The sequence below is a fragment of the Nymphaea colorata genome, chromosome 9, assembly GCF_008831285.2.
Source record: "Nymphaea colorata isolate Beijing-Zhang1983 chromosome 9, ASM883128v2, whole genome shotgun sequence".
Lineage (NCBI taxonomy): Eukaryota > Viridiplantae > Streptophyta > Magnoliopsida > Nymphaeales > Nymphaeaceae > Nymphaea > Nymphaea colorata.
This window is the reverse complement of record NC_045146.1, coordinates 18103434-18114166: the sequence shown is the minus strand read 5'-3', so window position 1 is coordinate 18114166 and position 10733 is coordinate 18103434. Positions and strand designations below refer to the sequence as shown.

The 10733-nt window shown below is 37.3% G+C and overlaps 1 pseudogene; it reads right to left on the bottom strand.

The window, feature by feature from the left end:
• Nucleotides 1-1365: 1365 nt before the first annotated feature.
• Nucleotides 1366-9058, bottom strand: LOC116260639 (sodium/calcium exchanger NCL2-like; annotated as a pseudogene).
• Nucleotides 9059-10733: the final 1675 nt, after the last annotated feature.

The window sequence follows — 10733 nt, the reverse complement described above, 5'->3', positions numbered from 1 at the left end:
TGGAAATGGTTTCACGATAAATCACCCACTTTGGATTGACCCTGCAAATCAAATAAACTTCCTGTGAACTCCTTCTTGACCATATGTCTATAGCAAAAACGAGAGAACACAAAATTTAACATCAACAATGTAGTAGAGGACATTCTTCCATACCAACCAGTCAAATTTAAAAAAATTTATTCACATGAACTATTTACTGGGCATTTGAATGAGCAACTGCACTTGGGTTTTGCCCTTCTGTATTAAGAAGGACTATTATTATGATGGTCCATGGTCCTGTGGATGGTCGATTATACAGCAGAATATGTTGTTCTCAACCATTGAAAGATTTAACACCAATTATACCAAGTCAAATGCGCGATGGCTCGCATACAATACGCTTAGGTTGGGGCTAAGATCCTTAACATGATATGATGAAGCATGGATCTTAGTGTAAACGTTTTGCCAATCACCAAGAACATACCACTTAAGACCAAAGAGAAGCACATAAAGTACGTAAATTAAATTAATCTTCACTGACATTTGCTTCCTATATGTGGATACACAGGATTCTTAATATTGGACATAAATCTTGTTTATTATCCCCCTCAAACATTCATATATGGGGATCGTATCAGCTAATAAGGCCTCATGTTGGCCAATATATAGATATGTTATCTTTGTGTTTTTCAATATATAAAGTAATTTAAAGATGGCCAATGTAGAGTATTGGTCAAAATGTTGTATCGGTTGGGTTTTGAGAGAGAAGGAGAGGACTGCGTCTCACAGCGTATAAAAGAAAATATGAAGTCCCCTCTCCTTTCTTAGAGATGTCAATAATATCCGACCGAACTGCATCAGAAAAAACAGATATGGAAAAAACTTTGCATCCAATTGAATTCAAATCCAGATTTAATAAATATCAACCAGATTTGGATGTGAATAGAGTATATTTTAAATATATATCCGATATTTGATGTCTTTAATGCAGTCTGGATTCTGTTTTAAAATCCGGGTGAGATATTAACTGCTGTTACATACTCTCAAAAAAGATTTTCTAATTTCTTATATACAGCAGGCAATGGGTTTTCATTATTTTCGAAAATCCAACGTCTGAGGTTTTAGATCTTTTCAGAAGACCTATTCCCTCGAATTCTGAATGGGAAAGGATTTTACAATATTATTTTGTGGGGTCTTTTTTTCCCAACTTTTGTATTATTTCATATCTTCCTTTCCTTTCAATAAAGGGGCACTGTTACTTTAAATGTCAAGCTTTTGGGGCTCTCATATAAAAACTGAAAATTAATGAGGTACTTATGTGTAAATAAAACAAATTCTATGGGCTGATGTAGGCAATTATCCACTGATAAAAGTGGTTTTGCCAAGTTATCCAACTATATTCAACGGATCATTTTCTTTCAAAACAAGATTATCGTGTCCCTCATTCCAAACGCAACAAAAGAATAAAAAGTTTATGACCGTCCCAGTAACATAGTCAAAAAAATATACCAACACCAATGATAAAGCATAGAAGAGATATGCAACACAACATGTCCACAGTGGGAATTTAGTGCGGAAGCTCGCGAAAAGACCCATTATAATCACAACAATGAGAATGATGAGCACCTCAGCAGTGAAATCCCAGGTTAAACGTCGAATATATACAAGTGCTAAGAAGACCGCCAAGCACAAGAGATTTGTCATGGTAACTGATCCGTAGATCTGCAAATAGACAGCAAGACCAAATATTATGAACTATTTAGAGCTTCCAACCTAAATTTAAAGAAGTCACGTCAAAACTAAATATTCATGCATCTGTAATTTACCCATAATGAAACCTGTGCCTTTGAAAAGATTGACATTAATGAGAAAATACACAACAGAAGGGCCAATTTCTACTATACAAACCACGTCAAAAGACTCAGAACTAAACATTCAGTAGTAATTTAACTATAATCAAACCTGTGCCCTTCAAAAGATTGACATTAATCCAAACTTTTACAGGAACCAGTTGTGCCCGCAAGCTTGTGATACAACAACCAGCATAACTATGTTCCCCAACAGGAAAAACTAAAACAATGCTGGCCAAGAAGACAGGACTATCCTTCAAAAATATACTTACCCCAACAATTTATGGTCGAAGCTGGCTATATGCACCACTTGGTGCACAAAAAATTATATATTATGGTCGAAGCTGGATATATGCACTACCCGGTGCACAAAAAATTGTGTACTCAAAAATGTTACTGTTCAACAAAAAAGGAGTCCTTTTATAAGGATAGAAAAAATAGTGAAAAGGTTAAAAGTCCAGAAAATATATTTCTTTTTAAAAATTTCTCAAAATACCTTAACTCCCCTTTGTTTTTTTTTTTTTTTCTAGTGCATGTCTCTTGCCGAACCTGGTTATATGCGTTAAAATGATGCACAAAATTTTTGTTCGCCCTTCAATTCAAAAAAAAAAGACTAAAAAGGATATTCCTTTTTAGAAAATCACCCAAATGTCTCTCTGCTTTTACTAAGTATATGGGTTGCGTGCACCTAATGGCGTCTCAATCTGGTTTATTGCATAAGAATGTCATGTGGAATATCTTTCAAAATATATTGGCCCAACAATTTATATTCGAAACTGGTTATATGACACCCAATGCACAAAAAATTGTGTAGTGAAAGTATAATGACAAGAATGCTCCTATTTAGCAAAAAATGAGCTCTTTTATAAGGACAGAAAAAATAGTGAAAGGGTTAAAAGTCTATAAAATATATTTCTTTTGAACAATTCCTCAAAATACCTCAACTCCCCTTTGTTTCTTTCTTTTTTTGCATGAAATTTTCTTTTGGAGTATAGTTATGATGAAAATACCCCCCAGTTCACACAAAAAAAAACTTTTTGTGAAAACAAAAATGGTAATAAAAAAAGTAAAAAGATTAAAAAGGACATTCCTTTTTTAAAATTTACCAAAATGTTTCCCTGCTTTTAATAGTATATGGGTTGTGTGCACATAATGGTGCATGCATCTCAATCTAGTTTATTGCATTCAGGTAGAATATCCTTCAAAATTATATTGGCCCAATAGTTTATGGTCGAAGCTGGTTATATGCACCATCCGGTGTACAAAAATTGTGTGCTGAAAGTATAGTAACAAAAATGCTCCTGTTCAGTAAAAAGGGAGCCCTTTATAATGACAGAAGAAAAGGTAGTGAAAATGTTAAAAAGTCTGGAAAATATATTTCTTTTTAATAATTCCTCAAAATACCTTAACTCCCCTTTGTTTTTTTTTCTACTGCATATCTATTGCCAAACCGGTTATATGAGTCATACTAGTGCACAAAATTTTCATTCACCAGTATAATTATGTTGAAAAGAGCCCCAATTCACAAAAAGAAAACTTTTTATGAAGACAAAAATGGAAATTAAAAAAGCAAAAAGATTAAAAAGGACATTCTTTTTTTAAAAAATACTAAAATGTCTCCTTGCTTCTACTGCATATATGGGTTTGTGTGCACCTAATGGTGCACTCAATTCAATCTGTTCTATTGCATGCACCAGGGTGGTGCACACAGCTCTCTCTCTTTATTTTAGGTAGATAGCTCAGTGTTTGTAAGGAGAAGGGAGGACTGGGGTTTTGGATGGCACATCACATGTGAATTTAATTTAGTTATGAGCTGAAGATATAAATAGGCTTTTTGTCTGTTATTCAAGCAAGGATTTCAGGATATTATTTTAATCATTATCCAGAATCTCAGAATTCTGCAACAGGATCACAAGGCATTAAAATGCCAGCAACAGACAATCAGGAAGTCAAAAGGAGATGAGATCATAAAGAGTAATTAACACAGAAAACAGTTAGACATTAAACAGGAAGCTGTAAGACATCAAATAATAAAATGATGAAGGTACCAATAATTCCTGATTGACTCATAAGTTCTACGAGAACACAAACTTGAACAAATGACCGAAGGAGTTCATAAGCACATTTCCCTGCACTAAAGCATATTACCGAAACACAATTATATCAAGCAACTCAGAAATGGCATTGGAATATTTTCCTATGGTAAAACTGGACCAAGGAAAGTAGAAGAAATACGGATTCGCTTGAACCTCAGAAAATGCCAAAGAAGCAGTCCTTTGATTCTTGCGGCTGGCAAAAGTTAATGCGGAGACAGCGTCGCTGGAGCTTATAGCCAAGGGCATTGCAATGAAGGAAACGAAGAAAGAAGGTATGCTCGCTGCGGAGGAGAAATTATCCACAGCATCCACAAGAGGGTCTGCAAATATGGCTGCAATAACCGTGCCTAGGATCAATAACATTCCCGCTTTCAAGTACACCTTTGAGTGATGATCAAAACGTTCAGTTGCCTCATCATTCAGAGCAGACACTTCACTGGCAGCATGCTGTCATGACAGAAAAATGGAAAGTAAGAACATTATATTATATGTAAGGTGCATTAAGAAGGGAAAAATGTTTGGCTTCTTGGCAAAGTACCCGGCAGAATTTGTCAAAAGATTTTGATGAGCCATGACCAGAGGAAACGACTTCCTTTGCATGATGAGGCCAACCTGAAAGACCCTTAATGAATTCTTCCTCATCAAGCCGGTTGTCACGAGAAGAATCGAACTCCTTCATCGTTCTGGCTGCAGCTTCTGTAGCTTCATCCATTCCCAGATCTATGCCATCAAACTGAAGACCAATCAGAAACGCCCTCAATTCTTCCTGCGAAATGTAGTTGTCCTTGTCTTGATCAATTGCATGAAACAATCTGTGGCATACGAAAGAGACTGAATGAGTAGTATTCCTGAAAGTCTGAAACTATTACAACTGAAAGCGATGAATTGGATATGCCGACTTTAGCATAATGTTTTTGTCGGGTTGGCCATTGTAGTCCACCAGCCCACCAAGTGGATGCTTGCACACATGCTTAAAAATGGTTGAAAGAAAATATTTATATTTTGCATAAGCCAGCCTTCTCTTCTGAATCCATGGAGCGAAGACCTTGCACACGACGAAACCAGAACATACAACATATGATCAGAAAAAAGAGATCACAGTGATATGCTACATGAAAAGAAAATGGGCAGACTAGAGTGCTGCATATCATGGAGAAGGAGTTGCTAGTCTGATTTACAAATGAAGAACATGCTAGAACAATTAAAAAAAGGCATATGGTCACAAATGCTTAGAGTGGTCGGATGATAGCGAAAGCAAGCAATTACCTGATAAAGGCAATAGGAGATTAACATTATAACAGCTGCAATGGGAGATTATGATACTAGTTCTGGCCCATGAAGCATGGTTAAGAGCCTGCGAAAGCTGCACAATGACAAAAGGGATCACTGACAGAACCATGATTCTTGCGGCTACACTGGTGTCTTTGTCAGTAGTAACTCCGGAGCCTGTAAATGGTGGAAAATTAAAAGTTGAAACTCCAGTATTTTCATATGAGACTGTGTTGAACAGGTGAGAAATAATAAGATATTGACATTTCTCGAAAAAGGAAAAAAGAAAATAATATTCTTGCACATATTTATCCTGGTACAAGAAAGCTTCCTTAACAACACACATACAGAATTTGGCAACAGTAATGGATACACCTCAATAATTTTAATACGCATTACTTTCTTTAGTTTCTTTTCTGACCTTATAAAAAAAGCAATATATATGATAAACAGAATTTGGAACCAAATATCAAAAATTGATAAAAGTGAAAAAGAAAACCTCACAAGAAAGCAAGCGAACCGAATACACAAGTGAACATCGGGAGGTATGGCATTTTGATGTAGTCAAACACGCCTTTGACACAAGTACTTGGGTTGGTTAGGTCATGGACTCGCACATTTACATGTTGAGTCTTATGAAAAGTAATATATGATGTGTTTTTTCTTATTAAATTGTCCCTAAATCAAACTTTGCTTATAATAATTAAAATTTCAATGGCATACTTCCATACTGTTATGACTATGTTAGTAATAGGTGGTTTCATTCTTGTTAATTGCTTTCTTGCCTTGCTTGACCATAGCATTAGTGTTGCTAGATTTCATTCGAACTTAACTGTCCCGCTTGTTGTTTAGTGTACAACTAGCCTATACGGCAATGCATGGGCATTGAATTTAGTGTCAAACACAGGTGAAAAGTTCCAGAAACTTCTATCTACACATATACACATATTCACGCACACATAGGGATGTACAATGAGCTTTATGAGGTGAGCTTGCCCTCAACTCGCTTAACCGAGTCCGAGCTCGAGCGCAACTAATTTCAGCTTGTGTTTCTTAATATATATTTTATGCTTAAAATTTTTATGTTTTTATTTAAGCTATTTTAAGTTTTTAAAATTATAAAAATAAGTATTATTGTTAAACGAACCTTATCCAGTTTAATCGAGTCAAGTCACCCAACTTGAACTCGACTTGTTTACAAATTCGAGTTATCGATTATGCTCAAACTCAATTTGTTTAACTTACGAGTCGAAGCGAGTTGAGCTTAACTGAACGATGGATGGGCTCAAGTTGGCTTGACTCATTTAACATTCCTACACACAGAGATATGGAGAAAAGATCTGAAATTTTAGAGCCCAATGCCCGGCCTTAGGATCAACCTTGCCGCCGATTCGGTGAATTAACCAGACAATTCAGCGATTCACTGAATCGATTGTGAATCACTAAAAAGATTAAAATAGAAGATTGGTTTCTGAAAAAACATAGGTGGAGTAGATATGACAAAATATTTTCAAAATAATAAACAGATTGACACAAGCACGCTCGATCACCACAGAATGGAAATCAGTTTGCCGCCGATTTGGTTCGAACTGTAAGATGAAAGGAACTGTTGGTAATGATTAATGAAGGCAAGCTTCTCCAGTGAGCGGCGGCATTCTCTGGCGAGACGATGTCTTTCTCCAGTGAACGCATGCGCGCTCTTCTCCAGTCAGCTTTTCAGTTTTTCTTCCTTCCATTAATTCTATGTGTTCCAAGAAGATCTCACTTCTTGTTAGTTTTCGTTGCTTCAACTTCTCTTCTGGTTCTCTTTTTCACTATATATCTGCCACACTCTCTTTCTGTGTACCGTCGCCCCTGTCTATTAGTTTGTCTCACAACTATATCATGATACACCAGCCATGACATGACAACATATTCGGAAGATAGACACTCTCTTTCACTATATATCCTTTTTTGTCTGGTTTTCTTTTAACCATCCTCATATTTTGGATTAGACGAGTTCGTTAGATAGCTAAGTGATTCTAATATATATATATAAAAGGATTGTAGACACAAAGTTTATTTAAAATCTTATTAATTAATGTCTACATGCAACCAGGGGCGAAACAAGATAATTTTTTTTGTGAGGCACTAAATATATGGCTAACAAAATTTTAATGACCATAGGGCGGTAAACCAGATGTCTCGGGGCTACGCCATAGAACTGAACCCAAGTTCACCAAAGTTTTAGCAATAAATTAAGGTTCTAAAGATTAGGTTACGTGGGGCATACGCCCCATAAAAACCCCACCTGCCTAACAAATTGACTGGGTCCTTATACATAAGTTGTTTTTTCCAAAGTTCTCCCTAGCCATATCAACAATTGTACCCGTACTTCATGATCATGACAAATTTCTAAAACCAGTCTATTTGCCTTTCCACAAAGAACGGGTATAATACATCCTAAGCTTTAGCTTCGACAAGGTGTAATAAATAGCAGAAATTTATTCCAATTTTTTAAACAACATGAATCAAATTACTTTTAGTACACAATAAAATCAGGCAAGCAGCGCTGAAGATATGTAATTTGAAGAAAAGAAAAACATGAAGTTGCAGATGTTGCAAACAAACAAAACGCTTAACAGAGAGAATGTGGAAATGAAAGGCGAAAAATACCTGACAAGTCGCACCTTCTTGAATCTCGCCCATCTGTTCCAGCAGACGCGCCTGAAAGGTCACTCTTTCCTACCACAATACAAGAACCCCAAAGTATGGTGAGCAACAACACTGTTGAACCAGCAAGCGACCCCATTCCAATCAACACTTGATCTTGAGCTGTTTCCTTGCTTCCAGAAAGACCACATACTGCAGAATTTTGCCAAAAAATCCAGTCAAACCCCCCAAAAAAAAAGTATCAACGACCGATTCTTTTTTCTTTTTCAGAATGAAAAGTGAAATTCCTTTTATGCTCAGGAAAACTAAAAATGTGTCTTATGTAGATAAAGCTAACCAGAGCTGATGGTATTGTGGAAATGATACGAATGACATGTATTTGTTTATAAGGCCGATAAACAAGGTAGCATTAGTAAAAGAAATAAATCGCACTCATCAGGATGCATGCAGTTGGCCTGATGAGGACATTGACGCTTCATCAGACCAAATAAATCAAAGCTTCAGTAGGATCATTCATCACAATTTGACACATATAGATCGAAGATGCAAGACAGTAGAGCCACACCGATCGGTTTAATCCGTCACTCAGCAGTTCTATAATGATGTACAAAAATAGAAATCAACAAGCTCTGCCATATTCGTAACAAAGGCCCACCGGAGAATCCAATTCAAACAATCGAAGGAAAAGAAAAACGAGACGAATCCAAGTGACACTGACGACCAACAAATCAAAGAGAACGAAACCGCAACAAAACCTAGAGCAGGAGCCGAAGCAGAGATTGATCTACAAGCAAAGAGAGAAGGCCACGGAGACAATGAAGCAGATGGAGCGAAATCCGGGTCCTCGCCTAGGATGATCAGTGCATCCGGAAGTGCTCCGAGAACCGGAAGGAAGAGGCCGCCGACGATGCCGGGTCCGAGAATCTGGAGAAGGAGCTCACTGCCTTCGGAGATGTACTTGGCAGCGAGGAACATGAGGTAGCCGAGGACCGTCGTAGTGCAGGGGAGGAATCCATACGTCTGCTCGCAGGAAGAGGCCGCCACGGTGGATTCAGCAGGATGCAACAAGAAGCCGTAGCGCTTAGGTCTCTGTCCGACGGATCCATCGGAGACGAGGTCGGTTGACAGGGTGCCGACCATACGGCTTTCCGCAGCAAAGGAGAAGAAGAGAAGGATGAGGAGAATGACAAGCAACACTCGAGCTCCAGCCATGGCGGAAATAGAGAGAGTGAGTGAGATCAGAGACAAAGCCGGAAATGTAGGTTCGCACATGAAAACGGATGCAATTTACGACTGAGGGAAGGTTAGGGGCTTCATTTCCTATGAATTGCATGGCTGCCAGCATCCCAAATGATCCACCAAACAATAAACAACGAGGTTTGCCATAGAAACCTCCAGAAACTCTTATCATACTGTTGAAGACGGAGACGGAACTGATTATTGGCAGTAGGTCATGCCAAGTGGAAAATATATATAGCCTGCTAAGCGAAGGAACAATGCAAAAAACCAGTAAGACTCCTCAGTTCATAAACATAACAGGCATGTATCCGGTATATTTTAATTTTGGCTGCAATGAATTCTCTCCATCTATCTATCTAAATCTGAAATAAGCAAGAGAGATAGGAATAGTCAAAAGGGAAGAGAGAGAGAGAGAGGACTAGTCAGGAGAGAAAAAGTACAAAGAATAGGCAGCATGTTGGTTAGCTGGAGAGAGAGAGAGAGAGAGAGTGACAGAGAAGACGACGGGCGAGAGAGGAAGAGAGATTTCAGAGCAGCTCGCGGGGTCCCAGATTCCGAACCTGGTTATATGATTATGGGTCGATATATATCCTTCAAGCCGTGAAAACGCCAATGATTTTGCAGCTTCTATCGAATTTAGTGACACCTAACACAAGTTTGCTAATTAATTCTCGCTCCATGGGCACAGCTTCGAACGAAGATGCCGAGCGCTGACACCGCTTCCAATCTGAATAATATATATGTGAAAGATTCGTATAAGTCGTTTTTAACAAATTTGGCTCGGAGATAAATATATTTGACAATAACAAATAATCATGTGACCAGTTGAGGAGGCAAATCTGGGCCTGTGTGGGCAAGTGCCCGCACTGACCCACAAGGAATGATTATTTACGTATTAATACCTTCTAGTTTTTTTTTTTCTTTTGTTTACATATTGGTCCCTTAAAAGTCTAGGGGGCGCTTGGATGACATGTTCATCTAAACCAAATATGTGAAAACTTGTTTTTTAATGAGTATTAGAAAATCGATTTATTTGTTCTGATAAAAAATTAAAAACCGAAATTTCTCATGAAGTATCTGGTAGTGCAACCCATATAAACTTTAGATATATCTGTAAATTCATAAAAAAAATTAAGCTATTTAACCTTTTAAGTCAATTTCTAAGGCAAATACTAAACAATATTTGACAGCATTGCTCCAGTAGAAGTGGAGTTTAGCAATTGACTTTGGGTTCAGAAATTTCTAAGACACCTTCTAATCAGATTTTGTGTTACAGGTTTCGTATTCAGAACCCATTTTAAAAATCAAATTGGAATATGACTAGCGTGAGATCCAAAATTTATACGTAATCAATCCGATTGTTATATGATTTCAGTCAAACATCAGACTCGGACTCAGATTCAGAATCCAAATCTGATTGGTTATCAATTTCAGCTGTGTATGGCTTCTACACTAACGAAGTCAAATTAAGCAAATGCAAGTAACATATTTACTAATCCTTAGTTGTCTGCGTCATTTGGAAAATCTGACAGTGTGACTGTGTGACCAATGTATTACCATATGTTTATATTTTTTCAAGATTTTCTCTAAAGACCTTCATATTTTAAAGGCTAATCAATAGCGTCACCTTTTAATGCAATTTGATATC